General features: G+C 42.8%; 1 long non-coding RNA gene across 2 annotated transcripts; it reads left to right on the plus strand.

Moving 5' to 3' along the window:
- The first annotated feature begins 214 nt into the window (after positions 1-214).
- Positions 215-7,170, plus strand: LOC144888644 (uncharacterized). 2 transcript variants are annotated; one of them, XR_013621191.1, is made up of 3 exons: positions 215-1,213; positions 6,696-6,830; positions 6,924-7,170. It is a non-coding gene; the product is annotated as an uncharacterized LOC144888644 (long non-coding RNA). The 2 variants fall into 2 exon arrangements; XR_013621192.1 differs by lacking the exon at positions 215-1,213 and adding an exon at positions 6,018-6,217.
- The last annotated feature ends 13,303 nt before the right edge of the window (positions 7,171-20,473 follow it).

Here is a 20,473-nt window from a genome sequence, read left to right on the forward strand (position 1 = left end):
GGCTGCCAAGTTATCACAGAAGGATTCATGAATCTGATCGGATAGCCCTGAGGAAAGAAAGGTTTTTACAATTGAGACATTCCATCACATGCTGAGAGAGAGAGAGACATATGCAGATGTGACCGAAGATTAAAACAATGAAAGTTGTAAATGTTGAGAGTTAATCCGTTGCAACCCCAGACAAGTTGGCGCCAGTCTATCATCATTCCGGCAACTCACTGACGAACGCTTTGGCACAGGGATAATTATGGACTTTTTCAAAACATGGAGAATTTTACAAAGCTGAAGTGACCAGTTGAAAAGTAAAGTAAAAATGGGCGACAGTTCATCAGCATGAGAGACCGCAGCAGCCCGGGGCTGGCACAATCAGGACCAGTCACTTTCCTGACCTTCAGGTTCATCAGAACACGCCGAGTGTCATTTCTGGAGATCACAAAAGCTTGAGCAGTCACTTCCACTGTGGTTGGTGCTGTGCCCACCGGGTGATCGAATTGGCTGTAAAAATGAGTCAGTTTGGCTGGCAATGTGTGTCGTCATTCCTTGGATATTTCAACTTCGGCTTGTAACGAGTGATCGTGGGGAGATCCTGCCAGAGTTATTTGGCATTCGCACTCATGATTCGCACTCCTCCAGCAATTTTCTTGATTTCTGCATTATTTAGGCTGAAATCGCCGGGTACTTGACATCTCAATGAGCAACGTTGGCTTTTCCTTTTTGTTCCTGAGTACTATCTCTGTCACAGTCCTTTGCTTTCTCTGTTCACGCTGGATGGCATCATCAGGTCGTGAGCATTATGTCCTTCTTTACAATGATTGCTTTTCTTTCATGTTTCCATGAGTTTTGTGAAACTGGGATATTGAAATTTCTGCAGATGTGCCAGTAGATTACTCCACATAACTTGTGTCTTTGGGTGTACAGCTGTTCTGACATGAGTTTTTTTTGTTTTTTTTTTTACATCCAGATAGGATGTGACTCCTGGTTTCTGTTTCTACCTTGCAGAACATTCTCTGTCCCAGTTGAGCTGCCTCTTCTTCGCTATTCCAGTGATCCTTCTTTGTCTATCCAAAATCTGTCCAACTCTTTTTTTGTATTTTCCAGCTCTTTTGTCTTTCTCCCAGTTGTCAGTTGTTGCATGCAGGGGAAGAAGGTGTCGTAGCGGCCACTGAAGAAGAAGATGCGATATTTTGCCGTGGATCTATCATCACTCCGTCATGTAAGTGCTCCAGGAATGTAAGACAAAATATCAGACTCTCACAGATCTCAAGTTAAATCTTAAGGTTCTACTTTAATGACTCAGCATTCACGTTATACCTTGATGACCCAACATTCGTATTCTAACTTGGTGACCCAGCATTCACGTTCTACCTTGATGACCCAGCATTCGTGTTCTAACTTGGTGACCCAGCATTCACGTTCTACCTTGATGACCCAGCATTCGTGTTCTAACTTGGTGACCTGGCATTCGTGTGCTACCTTGATGACCCAGCATTCGTGTTCTACCTTGATGACCCAGTATTCGTGTGCTACCTTGATGACCCAGCATTCCTGTTCTAATTTGATGACCCAGCATTCGTGTTCTACCTTGATGACCTGGCATTCGTGTTCTACCGTGATGACCCAGCATTCGTGTGCTGCATTGATGACCCAGCATTCGTGTTTTAACTTGATGACCTGGCATTTGTGTGCTACCTTGATGACCCAGCATTCGTGTTCCACCTTGATGACCCGGCATTCGTGTTCTACCTTGATGACCCAGCATTCGCGTTCTATCTTGATGACCCAAAAAACAAGTTCCACCTTTATGATGCACAAAACGAGTTCTACCTTGATGACTCATCATACGAGTTCTACTTTGCAGACCGACAAAATTCGGGACAAATCAAGAAGTGAGTTCTGCCTCGATAGCTCAGAATGTGAGACCTATGTAAGAGACTCAGGGGAAAAGAGTTCTGCCCAGATGGCTCACAAAATAGGCCCGTGTGAATCCCGTAACAATGGCGGACTATGTGTGACCTCGGTTGGTACATTTGAAAGCTTGGACAGTTTTATTTTTTTTTTGTATACAAGATCGGGGCTCGTGTAAGAGCTAACATCGATCACAAAAAAACAACAACAAACGGACACACAAAATATACAATAAAAGGGAGCGGGAGACAAGATGGGGAGAGAGAGAGAAGCACACAAGAACAACAGCAGAGAACAGGGACAACGGAAGATCTGTGGGAGGGAAAGGGCTTGGGGGGAGGAGGCATGGGAAGGTGGGAGGGGGGGTGGGGGGGGGGAGAGGTATAATTGCTAGAACTTCCAGGAAAGAAAGAAGTCGGGATTTCAAAGAAAGTGGATCTGGGGTGAATTAACGGGGATAGAAGAGATCAAGGTTTTGGATGGGGGAGTTGATCATGGAGTGCCTAAGGGTGTTGATTTTGCTTCTGGTTCATAATTTAGTTATCATTAATTACCTCTTTATAAATTTTTTTTTAAATTCCTATTAAGGGAAAATGTTGTAATGTTAAAACAATGTTAGAGGTAAAGGGGATGCAATTGCAGTACTTTGAGGTTGTACACTCCATGTGGTGGGTGTGCAAGCGCGGATCCACACTGGCGGGAATGGCGATGCTTGTGAAAGGTGCAGAAGCTGGTTCATTAAAGCCTGAATGATCCACTGATCTGTGGTCTTGAACTTTGCCTGAAATAGACCCCCTTCATGACCTTACTATCCTCATCCTTGTCGTGAGCCAAATTTCTAGATCATCTTCCTCCCACCACCCTCTTCAAGTTTTTTTTTTTTTTTTTTTTTTACACCTCCTCTTCCCTATCATTATTTTGTTGTTGTAATTCTTCTGTTTTATAATATACATAGGTTATAAATACCTAACTGAAATGTTTATGAATGACCCTTAAGCTCAAGGTTCAGCTCCAGCGTGAATGCAATTTGTTTTTGACTTCCATTGACATGAAGCAAATTCTGTCGTCATCGTTTTTTTAACGACATTTGCTCTTATTTTATAGCGTTGGTCGATGGATTCGCACGACTCCATTTTGTTATTTCGTTCACATCTTTCTTTAAAGCAGTTATTTTCATGTCATTGTTGATACCTTCCTGCCATGTTTTCCTGGCCGAGCTGCCTCTTCGTGTTTTTCATTTGCCTTAAAACCTACTATCTTCCTATTAGGTGCATCCTCTATAGTTCTAGCCTACTAACTTCCGATTCGGTTCATCCTCTATAGTTCTAGCTACATTACCTGTCCGAACAACCGAAGCCTTCTCTGTCTCAATTGAATTTCTATGCTGCTACTTTTGAGTGTATTTATCAACTGCGCCAGCACTCTATGTAGGGATGGCGTGGTACCATGAAAAATTCCTCTGGTCCCATTTGCTACATCCAAAACTAAAGTTGGCATATCTTCTCCCACCAATCGCTTTGGCTACATAAGAGAGCCTACCTGGTCTGTTCAGCTGATTGTCCAGGTAGAGATCACTTTTTAGTTCTCCAGACGATGGCAAAAGCTAGAAAATAAAGCATAAAATAATAACAATCTTTATTGTCCGATATCCAAGGAAACGATTATTTGGTGACACCGTAAGTTTAACCATCATAAAAAACATAAAACACAAAGGGAATAAGAAAACAAACAAAAATATATATATAAAAATAACCGAGATCGGTCAAACTGGAAAATCATCTCGTTCATCCTAATAATCATCTTCAGACGGCGTATTTCCGAGCTGCCTCTCTCAATGGCAATGACTCTGGTGCCGTCCGACAATGTTACTTGGTGCAGCATACTTTACCACTGCAATTTTTATAGATTGAAAGGATTCCCCGAAAAGTTTGAAATAGCAAAGCACTTACCTGGTTGCACTTACCTTAAGAAGTTGCTCGACCACACTAATTTGACATTCTGTTCACAAGATAGTTCCTTCAGTGTAATCCTTACCTTGCACTCAAGGGACACGCGTCATGCACTCAAAAAACTTTTATTCTCCACTAGCTGGGTTACCTGTTCTATGAACAGAAATAATTAGTAAGTGTTGATGCCAACTTTTTTGCAAAACTGCACCACACCACAATATTCATAACTCGTGAAAACCTGAGGCTTTACCATGAAAAGTTTAATTGAGAATTCTTCTTACATGCAAGAGTTATGTTGCCACTGTTGGGATCTCTATTTATTACCTTCGCAAAAGCGGAAGGTTATGTTTTGATCGCTGTGTATTTATTTGTATGTCTGTGTGTGTGTGTGTGTGTATATTATTCGCATAACTCAAAAAGTATTAAACCGAATTGCATGAAATTTGGTGGGATGATTGGCTATTATACGGGACACATTTGTTTAGATTTTGGGAGCAATCGGGTCAAAGGTCAAGGTCAAGGTCACGAAAAGGTCAAAATCGTATTTTTACCATAGCGCGGTCAATTTTTATCCAATTGGCATGCAACTAATGCCAAAATGTTCAGAATTCAATGCCCGATCTTGTGATATACGACATGACCCAGTGAGGACATTACCCTTGTTAGCGGTTGGGGGTCAAAGGTCAGGGGGGTCACGACCTTGCAAAATGTGCGTTTTTTGTCATAACTCGGTCAATTCTTATCCGATTTGCATGAAATCAGCACCAAACTGTTCACTGTTCTGTTCCCTACACTCCCATGCCAAGTACAGAACAGTAGCTGCGGCGAAGGTATGCGCTCTACCGAGTGCCCGTTCTAGTTGTGCTTGAAATCCTTCCCAAAGAGCTAGATGTGGGATGGTTTGATGGATGTAGGAGGTGGGATGGTTTGGGAATCGGGACCGCCTCGAAGGCAGGCCCCATGTGACGTAAAAGAACCCGCTGTTGCAGCCGGTCCTGTACATTTGAAAAAAATTATCATCAGATTGTTCAATTTGACAATTTAATTGTTCGCACCACCACTGATTCCACGAGGTGCCAACCTTGAGGTTGTGGAGCTTCTGTGCAACAGACATTGAGGTTCAGAGGTGTGGAAGAAATTTGTCAATGGAAAACTGTCGCTCCCAGAAGAAAAACCCCAGGCAGTGTATAAGCATGAACCTCACTCGAGGGCTGAAGGCCAAAAGGCTGAGGCCTATAGGTGCTAGTATGGGCTCAGGTTTGCTTTACAATGAAGGACAAACATAGGAAAGGTATGGCAATTGTGAATATACTGTATAACACTTACCATAGCAGATGGTTTCAGCTTAACGCAGCATGAAAATGGCGAACTTATTAATTAGTTAGTTTACAATTGTGGGTGGAGTCAGGCCTGCTGTCCAGCCAATGGGTGGAATACACAGCTCGGCTAATTACATATGCTGGCCTTCACCCGTGCTATGTCCTGTGATAGCTGTTAACCAATCAGATTGTGTATAATTTTTTTTTTAAAGATGGAAAAGTAGGCTTTAAAGGCTGAGGTGATGGATGAAAATACCCTTCGGACTTTGGTCTGTGTGCCAAATGTGTTCATTGTAGGACTAGCGGCACTTGTCTTTAGTCTGAAATATTTTCTTATTCATTGCATGGTCAACTGTACTACCAACACAGTAGCTCTGGGTAATCCATTTGATCCTAACTCTGCAAATTGGCTAAGTGGAGGAACAAATCCATTATCAATATGTTCATCCTCAACCGAAGCTCGTTTGTCGCTACATTGATGACTGTATTGGCACAACAGTAGGGGAAGAATGTTGGTTGTAAGACACAACCATTTTTACATGTAAGTGAATGGGGAAAATGCGTTGGAACTTTTGGGCCACCCACCAAAAACCAAAAAAACCCCGTCTATTTCTCCCTTCCCCATTTAAGCCATCAACAAAGGTTAAATCCTAAATAGACCCCAAAACCATTTTTCGGTTCTAAAACACTCATATTTTCGTTATTCTCGAATAGAGAACCACGAATATTGGTTTATGTTTTATTTTAGGGAAAAACTTAATTTTCTGCTTTTATGGTTTCGCACGAGTCAAGAGCATTTAATCCTTTAAAAAAATGTTAATCCTTCCAAACTCTCTCAGTCAAGAGATATTTATAACTAATTCTATAAATAATTTTAATCCCTTCCTCTTACACAGGAAGGTTATTGTTCTAACTCTATTTTGTCATCATTTTTTAAAATATAAGATGAACCAAGGTCCAGTGCGCTTCATGGAGACGGAGGATGTCAATCGAAGAGTTATTTGACCTTGAAGATGAGTTTCAATCTTTTCCACAACAAGACTGGTGAGCTATGTTTAAACCTACTAGCAACGGTACCTGCCCTATGGGCGGGGCTTCAATTGGGAGGCCCAAATGAAAAGGCAAAATATCAGAAATTTAAGGCTCTTTTTATTTTAAACGATTCATATAAACATCCGTTAAATCATATCACATGGAAATCATCAAAATCTAAACAGTATTTGTAGAATTTCAATAAAAGCCACATCACTGTTCATATCGGTAAATATTATTCCATCGTGTTTGGAAAAACAGGGAAATTGGAAAAATTGGAAAAACAATATAGCCTATTTTACTCCTAGGGGTCCCAGGATTACCCACCCAAAATTTCATAGCGATCGGTTCAGCCGTTTTTTGCGGTACCTGGGAACGGACGACAGACAGACATTTGGTGAATTATAATAAGATTAATTATATATTGTTTTATACAGAACCAAATAACTGCACATTTAACAACTATTGCCTTTCCTTTTTTTTATTCCAGTTTAGCCCCCAACTCTTCAATAACAGAGTTGATGGTTGAGGTTGAAAATCAAGTCAATGAATATCACGACCTTGAATGGGACTACTATGAGGTTCCAACCTGTGCTGATTTTCACCCACTATCACAACAAGACTGGTAAGCTATGTTTAAACCTATTAATTATATATTGTTTTATACAGACCCAAATAATATACGAATAATAATTATGTTTTTTTCTTTTTATCACAGCATCTCTTCAATAACAGAGTTGATGGTTGAGGTTGAAGATCAAGTCAATGAATATCACAACTTTGAATGGGATTACTTTGAGGTTCCAAAGAGTGCTTATTCATTTCCAACCTGTGCTGTTTTAAACCTCCATCTTGATGAACTTAACACAAAACTCGATCTTCCACAAGCAGACTGTGATTTGTATCGGGAAAGAATCATCATTTCCACAATTGAATATTTACTCCCACCCAAATAAAAATGTTTAAAGAATGTAAAGGTTTTAATGTTGTATGGTTTTAATTATATTTGTTTTGCCTCCAATTATTTCATCATTAATTACAAAAAGAGAATAAAGGAGGGGAAAAAGGGAATACTGTTCTCCCCTATGGGCTGGTGCTCCTGCCTCACACCTAGCTCGGCTTCACGCTGTTGAATCCAAAGCTTTCAGAATCATTGGAATCTCCCGCGATGAAGCTATCTCTGAGGGCCTTTCACTCACTCACCGCAGGCAGGTAGGTGGTCTTTCTGTCTTCTACCGACTCCTCTCCGGCCTTGCTCCCCCAGCTCTCTCTGTGCTCTGTCCCCCAAATATTCCTACAGGTCGCACAAGATCTGCCAGCAACCCTCTGATGGTTAAACTGCCGAAATCTCGGCTCTCTGCTCACCTTCACTCTTTCATTCGTCTTTTCTCCCGCCTCTGTTCGCTCTTTCACGAGCCTCGATCTTGTATACAAAAAAAAAAGAAAAAAAGGGAAGTGCACTCCCTCCAATGACCCACCACCTCCCTTGTCCCATCCCTTTCCCCTCTACGTGTGTGTGTGGAGAAGGGTGGGGGTGGGATGAGGTGGGTGGTGGTGCACAAGGGGGAGGGGGATTATGGGGATTATGGGTGTGGTTTGTGTGTGCGTGGTTTGTGGGTGGAGACAAAAAGGGGGGCCGAGTCAATTTTTTGAAAATTATTTATTTATTTATCATCTTTGTCTTTTGTAATTCATGTGAATAAAATGTACTGTACACAAGATTTCTTCTCCCTTTAAATCACTTAATTTGTAGGTCCAAGGAACTGTATTCATTGCATCAACAATTTAAAGAAAGTTAATTAGTCCATCTCTTTGTATAACCCTTCTCAAAATGGCTTCTCCATCTGTATATTCTAGCAATATCACCAACTTTGAACTTGGTTTTTCTCAAATGAATTTCCTTTTCATATTCTAATTTTGTAAATGTTTCCGATGGTTTTGATTTTGTTGATGAATGAACTGTATTGAATGATCGTTTTAAGGCCATTTTCCCCGCTAGAGTGGGGGTTAGCCTTGCGGGCCCCATGACAATCATGGTTCCCTGTTTGAGTCAATGTTTTTATGGCCGGATGCCCTTCCTGGCGCCAACCCTTTGTTACCTCTTACGATGCGCAGGGATACGGTGTACCTATTCTAAACCGGGGTACACACCGGGACAACTGTATTATTGTAATTATCTACAATGTCCTAAATGAAAGATACTCATTGTTGAGAACCGAGTTGTGTGAATTTTTTTATATACTAGGGCATGCCCGTACTATATATATAGGACGTGCCCGTAAGTGCGTGATGTTACCGTACAATGAATGTATCGTCCCGACGCCGCAGCTCGGATGGCGCTGCAGTTAATCGGGCCCCCAAATTCCTCATCGACGATAACTAAACAATATATTATATGAATCGCACCGTACATACCTCCTTCTAGATCTTGTTCTTGTCTTGATATACTCACTCAGGCTCACTCTATCACGACTGAGTCCTCCCAGCTCCTCCAAATGGCGCCCGCTAGCCGCTACGTAAGTCCGGAAGTGACGTCCTCATTTGACTGTCCGGAAGTTCGCAAATCGCAGTTACGATGAATCGCAAATTAGTTTTAATTAGTTCTATAATTAGTTTTAAAACATAGTTTAACGGCAACATAGTTTGCCGACGGGAAATAAATGAATACGCTCTCAAATGTGCCATCCGAGGCAGAGTGTGTTCGCCACGTTCGGCACACGTGATAGCTCGCTGCTCTCTGATTGGTTGAATCGTTTTTTGGACATAGCTCGGTAACTACTTCTGCGATTAATTTAAAACCTTGAAAAGGCACATCCTCGGGTCCCCAGCAATATACCTGGCAAGTTTCAAGTATATCGGACCGGTAGTTGTCGAGAAACAGCGGTCACAGACATACAAACAAACAAACAAATGTACAAACAAACATACACACAGAGATTAGTGGAATTATAGATAGAAGATAATCTCTCTTTCAAAGTGCGATTAAAATGCTCAATAACAACTGCCTTTCCTTCATTAAAGGTGCTGTATAATGTTATACCATTATCTTTGAGAAATTTCACAAATGTTTTGTGATGGAACTCTGTTCCCTCATCAGTCCATAACTTCTTTGGTTTCCTTTTGCTTTTACTAAATATTCTACTGAAAGCTAACATTAGAGTGTTACCCCTTTTGTTTTTCAAAGGAACAACCCATGCATATCTACTCCTCAAATCAATAACGGTTAAAGCATACCTGTATCCCTTATCATTATTTAGTTCAATTAAATCAGCGGACCAGATGTAATCAACACCTTTGGAATAAACTCTCCTTCTTTTAAACTTTGTGATTGTAGGTTTACGTAATTCGACAGCTAAAACTATTTGCTCCTCAGTGTTGATGACATCATTAGAGTTTAATAGTTTTTTTGATAACTATTGGGCTGGGCCCATTTCCCAATAAATCTTCTTCTTCTTTCAAAATTCTCTTGAAGTTCAACTTATGCACTTAATAGGAATATCCGACTCATTGCAACACATGCTTTCAAAATTCTCTCTCGCGGGGCCCGACAGAAGAAAGAACAAATAATCGTTGAGCACTAACTGACACTGGGCTCACGTCAGACCGATGCACAGAAGATTAAATTCATTCAAAAAGAACCCGGGCAACGTTGGGTGCATTCAGCTAATCTATATATATAAAACACAGTTTGTGTGTGTGTGTGTGTGTGTGTGTGTGTGTGTGTGTGTGTGTGTGTGTGTGTGTATTGTGTGTGTAATGTTACCGATAGACTCCTAAACGGAGAGGCTCACGTACTTGATATTTGGCACAGACATGGCCATTGAGCCTGGTAAGAACATGGCCGACCTAAAAATTTATTTCATAATATTTTTAAACCATATTTTTACCTCAGCGCATTTCAGCGAGGAATATTATGCACGGATTCTGACCGGTCACAGAGCAGCGCGCCGATTCGCTCAGAGCGATCACGTGATGTTCCTTGCTGCCATTAACTCAGTTACGTGTTCGCACGTATTTCAGAGCGAAAAGCGATTGCCTTTTTTCACATTTGAGCGACGAACATTGCCATTCACACCACATAGGTTTTTTCCCCTTTCATCTTTAGATTCATATTTTTTGCCATAACGTAGCGCATTATGGCTCTCTCGAGCTCGAGTTAGCCAATCACCTGGGAGCATGAGGCCACGTTGGCCACGCCCACGACACGACGCAGAGTTGCAATCGATCGCTCAGAGCGATCACGTGATGTTCCTTGCCGCGCGACTATATATATATCAATCAGATCCCTCACAATCGACCACCACCACCTCCTCCTGCAATACTAAATATCACTCAGATCCCTCACAATCGACCACCACCCCCTCCTACAATACTATATATCACTCAGATCCCTTGGAATCGACCACCACCTCCTCCTACAATACTAAATATCACTCAGATCCCTCACAATCGACCACCACCCCCTCCTACAATACTATATATCACTCAGATCCCTCACAATCGACCACCACCTCCTCCTACAATACTAAATATCACTCAGATCCCTCACAATCGACCACCACCTCCTCCTACAATACTAAATATCACTCAGATCCCTCACAATCGACCACCACCCCCTCCTACAATACTATATATCACTCAGATCCCTCACAATCGACCACCACCTCCTCCTACAATACTAAATATCACTCAGATCCCTCACAATCGACCACCACCCCCTCCTACAATACTATATATCACTCAGATCCCTTGGAATCGACCACCACCTCCTCCTACAATACTATATATCACTCAGATCCCTTGGAATCGACCACCACCTCCTCCTACAATACTATATATCACTCAGATCCCTTGGAATCGACCACCACCCCCTCCTGCAATACTATATATCACTCAGATCCCTCGGAATCGACCACCACCCCCTCCTACAATACTATATATATATCACTCAGATCCCTCACAATCGACCACCACCCCTCCTACAATACTGTATATATCACTCAGATCCCTCACAATCGACCACCACCCCCTCCGACAATACTGTATATATCACTCAGATCCCTCACAATCGACCACCACCCCCTCCTACAATACTGTATATATCACTCAGATCCCTCACAATCGACCACCACCTCTCCTACAATACTGTATATATCACTCAGATCCCTCACAATCGACCACCACCCCCTCCTACAATACTGTATATATCACTCAGATCCCTCACAATCGACCACCACCCCTCCTACAATACTGTATATATCACTCAGATCCCTCACAATCGACCACCACCTCCTCCTACAATACTGTATATATCACTCAGATCCCTCACAATCGACCACCACCCCCTACGAAAATACTAAATGTCACTCAGATCCCTCACAATCGACCACCACCTCCTCCTGGAATACTAAATATCACTCAGATCCCTGACAATCGACCACCATCCCCGCCCCTTTCCCCCTCCCCCCTCCCCCTCTCCCCCTCCCCCTCTCCCCCTCCCCCTCCCCCCTCCCCCTCTTCTCCACCTCTCCCCGTCCCCCTCCCCCTCTTCTCCCCTCCCCCCCTCTTCTTCCCTCCCCCCGTTCCCCTCCCCTTTCCCCCTCCCCCCCTTGCCCCTCCCCCTTCCCCCCTACCCCTCCCCTCCCCCTTCCTCCCACTCCCCTCCCCCTTCCTCCCACCCCCTCCCCCTTCCTCCCACCCCCTCCCATCCCTCATCCTCCCCATCCCCCCTCTTCTCCCCTCTCCCCCTCCCCCTCCCCCTCTTCTCCACCTCTCCTCCTCCCCCTCTTCTCCCCTCCCCCCCCCCCTCTTCTTCCCTCCCCCCCGTTCCCCTCCCCTCCCCCGCCCGGCAATGCCGGGTACTTCTGCTAGTTATTTATAAAATAAAAATATATATCATCAAGTGTCTCATCTTGTTTCACAACAATATATTTATATTTTCTGGTCGTGTGTTCATACAATCCTCATATTCCTTTTTCTACATAATGTCAAACAATTATCTCTCCAAAAATTATTCATACTTCTTGAATTTAACTTGAACTAGAACGGCACTCTTTGACGTAACAACGTCGACTGATATGCCTCCGCCCACATTATTATATAATTACAATACTTGTACCAAGTTTGATTTAAATCCATTCAGCTATTCTCAAGTTATGACATTTCTACCTGACATGACCTGACCTTTGACCTCTTGACCCCAAAATTTAATCTGTTTATGTTTACATCATTATACACACATACTTGCACCAAGTTTTAATTTAAATCCCTTCAGCTGTTCACAAGTTATCACATTTTTACCTGACATGACATCTGACCTTTGACCTTGAGATCCCAAAATATAATCATTTAATCTTTACATCATTATACATATCTGTACCAAGTTTGAATCAAATCAATCCAGCCGTTCTCATGTTACAGACCCATTGAGGACTTTGACCTTCGACCTCTTGATCCCAAAATATAATCAGTTCATCTTTACCTCATTATTCATACCTGCACCAAGTTTTAATTTAAATCCCTTCAGCTGTTTACAAGTTATCACATTTTTACCTGACATGACCTCTGACCTTTGACCTTGGGATCCCAAAATATAATCAGTTCATCTTTACCTCATTATACATACCTGCACCAAGTTTTAATTTAAATCCCTTCAGCTGTTCACAAGTTATCACATTTTTACCTGATATGACCTCTGACCTTTGGCTTTTGACCTTGGGACACCAAAATCGAATCATTTAATCTTTACATCATTATACATACCTGTACCAAGTTTTAATTTAAATCCCTTCAGCTGTTCACAAGTTATCACATTTTTACCTGATATGACCTCTGACCTTTGGCTTTTGACCTTGGGACACCAAAATCGAATCATTTAATCTTTACATCATTATACATACCTGTACCAAGTTTAATTTAAATCCCTTCAGCTGTTCACAAGTTATCACATTTTTACCTGACATGACCTCTGACCTTTGACCTTGGGATCCCAAAATATAATCAGTTCATCTTTACCTCATTATACATACCTGCACCAAGTTTGTCTAAGATCCCTTCAGCCGTTCTCAACTTATCGCGGTAACGAAAAGCTATCACGGACGGACGGACGGACGGACGGACGGACAACCTGAAAACATAATACATTTGGCGACTTTGTCAACGGAGGCTTAATAACATAAAAGTGTTGGCATTGTTTCTTATTGACCGATTGACCGACCGATGATTGACTGAGATTAATACAATTACAAGAAGAATGTCTCCCTCTTGTGTAGCCGCCATCCATAACCGTTTGGTTTCTCTCATTAACACGATCATCAAAGATAACGAGGTTCTTTTTTGATTTATCTAAATCTTGGGGTGAAGGTATATCATCCGTATTATCGCTGAGAATACAAGTTATGGGTTTTATCCAATAATTATTATAATTGTCTTTCTTCAATTATTCTTGGTTGATATCTTCTAAAGATAATGATATCTTCCATCAAGCTATTCTCTTCTGAAGAGTTGGAATTAAATTCATCTTTTGTTTGTTCAAAAGCTTTAATATCTTGATCCATTTTCTCTATTTATTTAGTAATAAAACTTATGGAGGACGAATAGTTTAAATTTCATCAAGAACATTATGTTTTAAGTGGAAAAGTATCAATAAATTACCACAAGATTTTCATCAACTAAATTATATTTTAAATGGAAAATTATCTCTAAACTAACACGAGATTTTCCTCAAGAAATTTTATTTGAAGTGAAGTTATGCTATATAAATATGGTGAACACAACGTATTGCGACGTTTCGAATCGTGAATATAAATGTTATAACAAACACCTTAAACCCACAAACACACATTGAATTTGCTTCAACTAATATCTCCATCAGAACGATAAATAAAACATTGAGATGTCTTAAAAGAGAGTTATATAAGAAACACATCCGCAAATCCAATCAAGAAGGAGATGTGGGATACACTCCAATTACCCCTTTAATGGGGAGATTGAAAACGCTGATGAAGCATTTAAGGGACAAACAAAAATAAGATTGTTTCGCTTTAAAGAACCAGCACCAATATGAATCATTGAGGCAATTGATATGGTTAAACTGGCTATTTAAACTAATTAAAAACACATTTAGTGAAATGAATACTTTTAAGTTTTTTTGAGAGGAAAAATGAATATGACAAGAGAAGGTGATGAAGAAACACCCCATATGAGAACAAACCCTCACTTTATCACAACATTCCAAGACTTCTTAGTTTGTGATGCCTGTGATGAACTCCATCGACAATAACTAAATGTTGATAATAGTGTGGTAGGTACTGGATTTGTTATTGAAAAAATCATTATTTTAGATATATACATCTTAAAATCAGACTCTTTATTCTTCTTCCTACAAAGATTTACCAATATAAATAAAGCTTAAAAAGGCGGTTGTTAATAATTAAAGCATTGACAAAAAATGCTTTCTATGGTCTGCTCTTGCTCACATACATCCTCCAAAATGGAATCCTGAAAGACTGTCTTGTAGGAGTTGCGGGCAACGAGAGGTTAAAAACTTCTTGACTTGTTCAACGCTCCTTTATTTCCAAAGACTTATTTCCCGACCGGAACTCCTCTCTTTTTATATCCCCCATCACTTCCGCCCAATCCTCTTAAAGTGGCGTGGCACCAACAACCGAGCGCCCGCCACGCCCATACCGTCAATAGTCCCACTGGTCCCGTGCTAGTGAATTACGGACACCTCTATGGGTATCCCCCACATGCGCCCCCACAGAATTCACTCGAACTGGCAATGTCAGTTGTTGGGGGGCCTTAACCACCCGGTCGAAACGACCCCTGATGACCCGAGCAGGGACTGTTAGAGGCTTGGTAGTAGGCGGGCCAACCGGGGGCTTACCCGACGGGGGACAGCCCCTCCGTTGGGGTTGGGCCAACCGAGGGGGCTGGTCTCAGTCCAAGTGAGCCAGCTTGAAGGGGTCCACCGAAAGGTGGTCCGGTTTGCCACCCATCTCGACCACGAAGGACTTGTCCCCGGTCTCCAAAACACGGAAAGGCCCGTCATAAGGCGGCTGAAGCGCCCCCGGTGTGCGTCATGGTGAACAAAGACGTACTCCGCTGTACATAGATCCGGTGGGACGTGGGACTGAGGCAAACTATGTTGAGATGTGGACACCGGTGCAAACATCTTGGCAATCTCCCGGAGAACCGACCGCTGACAGGCGACGGACGAGGGGCTTGTGGCGTCAGGAATGAAATCCCCGGGAACCCGCAGCGGCTGGCCATAGACGAGCTCAGTGGATGAGGACTGGAGGTCTTCCTTAGGGGCTCTCCTGAGACCCAACATGACCCACAGGAGTCTGTCGGCCCAACTGTCACCCCCTAGGCTGGCCCTGAGAGCAGCTTTCATAGAGCGATGGAACCTCTCACACAATCAATTAGTCTGGGGATGATATGCAGTCGTACGATGGAGCTTTACCCCCAACCCCTGGGCAACAGCACCCCAGAGCTCTGAAGTGAACTGGGGCCCCCTGTCTGAAGAGATGTCCGAGGGGGCGCCAAAACGGGCAACCCAAGTGCCGATGAACGCCCGGGCCACATCGGCAGACGTCGTAGATGTAAGCGGGACGGCCTCTGGCCACCTGGTGGTCCTATCGACCATCGTGAGGAGGTGGGTGAATCCCTGCGAGAGGGGAAGGGGCCCCACCAGGTCCACGTTAACATGGTCAAACCGTCGCTCGGGCACTGGGAATGTCGCCAACGGGGCCTGGGTATGGCGATGCACCTTTGAGCGTTGGCACTCGATGCAGGTGTTGGCCCAGTCGCGCATATCCTTCCTGAGCCCGTGCCAAAACGAACTTCGCCGCCACCAACTTTTGCGATTCCTTCCTGCCCGGGTGAGAAAGACCCTGGACTGCAATGAACACCAGCCGTCTCCAGCCGGTGGGTACGATGGGGCGAGGCTCGGAGATGAAGCATGTGCTCCGTCCTGGAAGCGCTGGCGATGAGAACATCATCCAGATAGACAAACAGAAACGGCAAGTCCTGTAACACGCTGTCCATCAGGCGCTGGAAAGCCTGGGCCGCGTTCTTGAGTTGTTCGTTTTTACAATAGTCTGCACTATATATCGCTTCTCTTTTATTGTTATTTTACTCCCTGCTGTCTCTGCTGGAAAAGAATCAAATAAATTAAGAAGTAATCAGGGAATATATAATAATTTATTTTCTTTTTCGTTGTATCAATATTGTTACCCCGCGCACGTGAAGCGAAAACCAGGGTTAATCAATTGGTTCACTTCTGTCTGTCTGTCTGTCCTTCTATCTACAAACGGCAGTTTATGATTCAGGAACAACTTGATTTCAATTGAATGTTATGTTTTGAACACTAATCGGAACATGAATCGGAAAACAAACCTGCAGTTTAGCAGGTCTTTGGCTTCAATTAATCCCGATTGCGCACGCGCAGAGAGGAGTCAGTGTTTATTACTCTGTCTACCTGTCTGGCAGTCAAAAAAAATTGAAAATCATTCCAAACAGGAACCTTCCTGTTTTTAAGGACGTCATAAAGGACACAAACAACAGGCACGGAGACCGAATGAAATGTGTTAACTAAGGTGATGTAAAAGACACTGCATCAACAGCGGTACAATTCCGGAATTTTTTTTTTACAACCTTTAAAATCTTTATTTTATTTCAAATTCTATAAAGCCGAACAATGTAGAACACAAATCACCTTGTTCCACTTTCAAAACCCCTTTCGTTGAGTTGTACTTTGACAAAATATTATGGCATTTTACATCATAACGACCAATTCAATTTGCCACTCGTCGGCACCACCCATGTCCTTGTTTCTCAAGACAGCATTGGTGTAATGGATTCCATGAACTCTCGAGTTGTTCCTGTTATTGTTAATATCGTCATTCAGGATGCGATCGAGGACAAGCTGGACGCTCGACAGTGGCCCTTTGTGTCGCGTAGCACTGCGGGAGGAGCTGCCGGAAGGTAGGCTATGTCCACTGTTTAAGGCCATGACATGTATTGGTATTTTCATTTTCAAAATTATTTTGAAACTGACAGAGATTCCAGTAATCTCTGTTTGTACGTTTGTTTGTCTGTGACCGCTGTTTCTCGACAACCACGGGTCCGATATACTTTTAACTTGCCAGGTATATTGCTGGGGACCCGAGGATGTGCCTTTTCAAGGTTTCATATTAATCGGACAATTACTTACCGAGCTATGTCCAAAAAACGATTCAACCAATCAGAGAGCAGCGAACTATCGCGTGTGCCGAACGTGGCGGACACACTCTGCCTCGGATGGCACATTTGAGAGCGTATTCATTTATTTCACGTTTGCAAACTATGTTGGCGTTAAACTATGTTTTAAAACTAATAAAAACGAATTTGCGATTCATTCGCTTTCCTGCGCGTTTGTGCACGCGATGGCGATTTCTTTACCAAACTCCGGAAGCCGTTCGCTTTGGACCAAACCATTTCATGTAAATAGAGGGGGGGGGATTGTCACCGTACTCGCAAGCCGTTCGCTTTGGACCAAACCATTTCATGTAAATAGAGGGGGGGGATATAATTTTAGATATAGATATAGTACGGGCAATGCCCTAGATATAGATATAGTACGGGCAATGCCCTAGTGATTATAAAAACAAACAGCAATTCCTTCTGAAAACTCTTTATTTGTACACGCCAGCCATCAAGGAGCTCTCCTACCTATGACAACATAACCCTTTATGGAGCTTGAGACATGATGATCTGATTTACATTATACAGATTGTTTGAATTTTTTTTTTTTTTTTTTTTTGTATACAGAATCGAGGCTCGTGTAAGAGCTAACACATTGAACATGAAAACATCCTCAGACACATAAAACATCCTCAGACACATAAAACATGCAATGAAGGGAGCGGGAGACAAGCGGGGGAGAGAGGGAAGTCGGATGAGAAGATCTGACGACACACAGGCGAACAAGAACGTGCACGGGTCGTGACCGTCGTGGTTTGGTCAGTTTATAACAAACCAAAATGTTTAACACATCAGGTGAAGCGGAAGGAAGCAAAACAGGCATGGGGCCTCGGAGGGAGTGAGAGCACGAGAGCTGGGGGTGAGGGAGTGCATGACAAGCAAGCATGCATCCTTCGTCACCATATTAAACCATCGACCACCTGCTCACCCTCAAGCAGTACCAATGTCCTTGTGTCCATCACATCACAGACGACACCTGCTTTCTCAATCCCGCCATCCCAAACAAGGCCGCAAACCCGGTGGGATGGGGAGGGTGAGCGACGGGAGGGGGGAGGGTGAGGGATGGGAGGGTGGGAGGGTGAGGGGGGGGGAGAGGGAGAGGAAGGGAGAGGGAAAAGAGGGGGAGAGGGGAGAAGAGGGGGGATGGGGAGGGGGAGGGTGAGGGACGGGAGGGGGTGGGAGGGGGAAGGGTGAGGGAGGGGGAGAGGGAGAGGGAGGGAGAGGGAGAAGAGGGGGAGAGGGGTTCTTGAGTTGTTCGTTTTTACAATAGTCTGCACTATATATCGCTTCTCTTTTATTGTTATTTTACTTCCTGCTGTCTCTGCTAGAAAAGCATCAAATAAATCAGGAAATTTATAATAACATATTTTCTTTATCGTTGTATCAATATTGTTACCCCGTGCACATGAAGCGAAAAGCAGGGTTAATCAATTGGTTCACTTCTGTCTGTCTGTCTGTCTGTCCTGTCTACAAACGTCAGTTTATGATTCAAGAACAACTTGATTTCAATTGAATGTTATATTTTGAACACGAATCAGAACATGAATCGGAAAACAAACCTGTAGTGCGGCAGGTCTTTGGCTTCAATCAATCCTGATTGCGCATGCGCAGAGAGGAGTCCGTTTTATTACTCTGTCTACCTGTCTGGCAGTGAAAAACAATTGAAAATCATTCCAAACAGGAACCGTCCTGTTTTTAAGGATGTATTAAAGGAAAAATGACAAAACAACCATTGGAATTAATCAGTGATATAGATATGCTTATGATGATAGAGAACGCTAAAAGAGACGGAATATCACAAACTTGTTCGAAGAGATATGCCAAAGCAAACAACAAATATCTTCCTAACTATGATGCTTAAAAAGATAGTTCTTACTTGATGTATTATGATACTAACAATTTGTATGGATGGCTTTGTCTCAATCTTTACTGTGTGGAAAACTCAAATGGGTAAAAGAGAAAGATTCTGAAAAAGTTATTTAAACATCATAATCTCTTCTCAAAAATAATTGGATAAAGCAGAAATTGGGTATTATTTTGAGGTTGTTTGAAATATCCAGAAGAATTCCACAACAAACATAAAGACCTGCCATATGCGCCTGATAAAGTCTGAGAAAGGAATGGCTTTGCGGTTATCAACAATCATTTATTACTACGAGGGAGATACCCGTGCTACACACGGGTGGGAGGCCAGAAGCAAACAGGCAATGCAGATACCGCGAATGCTAAAGCATGAAACCAAAAAATTCCACATTCCTGTAGCACCTTCAGTCGCACGTCAGACATGGACAGCAAGTTCGTGAAGGACTTCCATGAAAAACGTACCTGTTCGCAAACAAACGGGTACGTTCATGGAGAGAAACATCGATCGTGGGACCATGGTGAATCTGCATATGGCGATCCGCGAAGGTCACGTTCAGAAAATAGAAACCATCACAGCATGTCGTCATTCACTTGACCTCGATATCTCTTTTTAAATTCCAAACAACATATCTCCAATCACAAATTAATCACAAAATAAACTTTTAACAACATTGTTAATGTTTCCTTCATTGGAAAAACTTCCAAATCAATAGTTAAAAGGATTTTGAGCCGATAGCTGTTACGGCCTTGGTAAGATCGATGGAAACAGCAATCTGTTAGCGTATTCACTGCCCAAATAGCTATGTGGAATTCTCTCATGTAGAGATTAAATGGCGTTTGAACTTTGGCAGTGGTCATTATTTACTTTTAATGATCTTTATATACGAATCAAAAAGAAGATAATTGGTTTTGGGTCGTCCTTTCCGCATATCTTGTGGGATTGTGAGTTGGAGAGACGGCCGTGATGGCGGGGAGCGATTTGGAATTCTCTCAAGCAGGGATTCAACCCGTGTCCTTGTAAAAGGTCTTTGGCCAAGGTCACCGAGTCTGATCGGTGCAGCCGTTTGTGCGGCACACGGGAAAGCAACATCGTCATGAGAACAATGAACGTCATGCGAACACGAATGTTGTGTGGGAGTCCAAAGCTGAGAATGCTGG

Source organism: Myxine glutinosa, chromosome 13 (assembly GCF_964187855.1).
Source record: "Myxine glutinosa chromosome 13, kmMyxGlut1.1, whole genome shotgun sequence".
In the NCBI taxonomy this organism is placed as follows: domain Eukaryota; kingdom Metazoa; phylum Chordata; class Myxini; order Myxiniformes; family Myxinidae; genus Myxine; species Myxine glutinosa.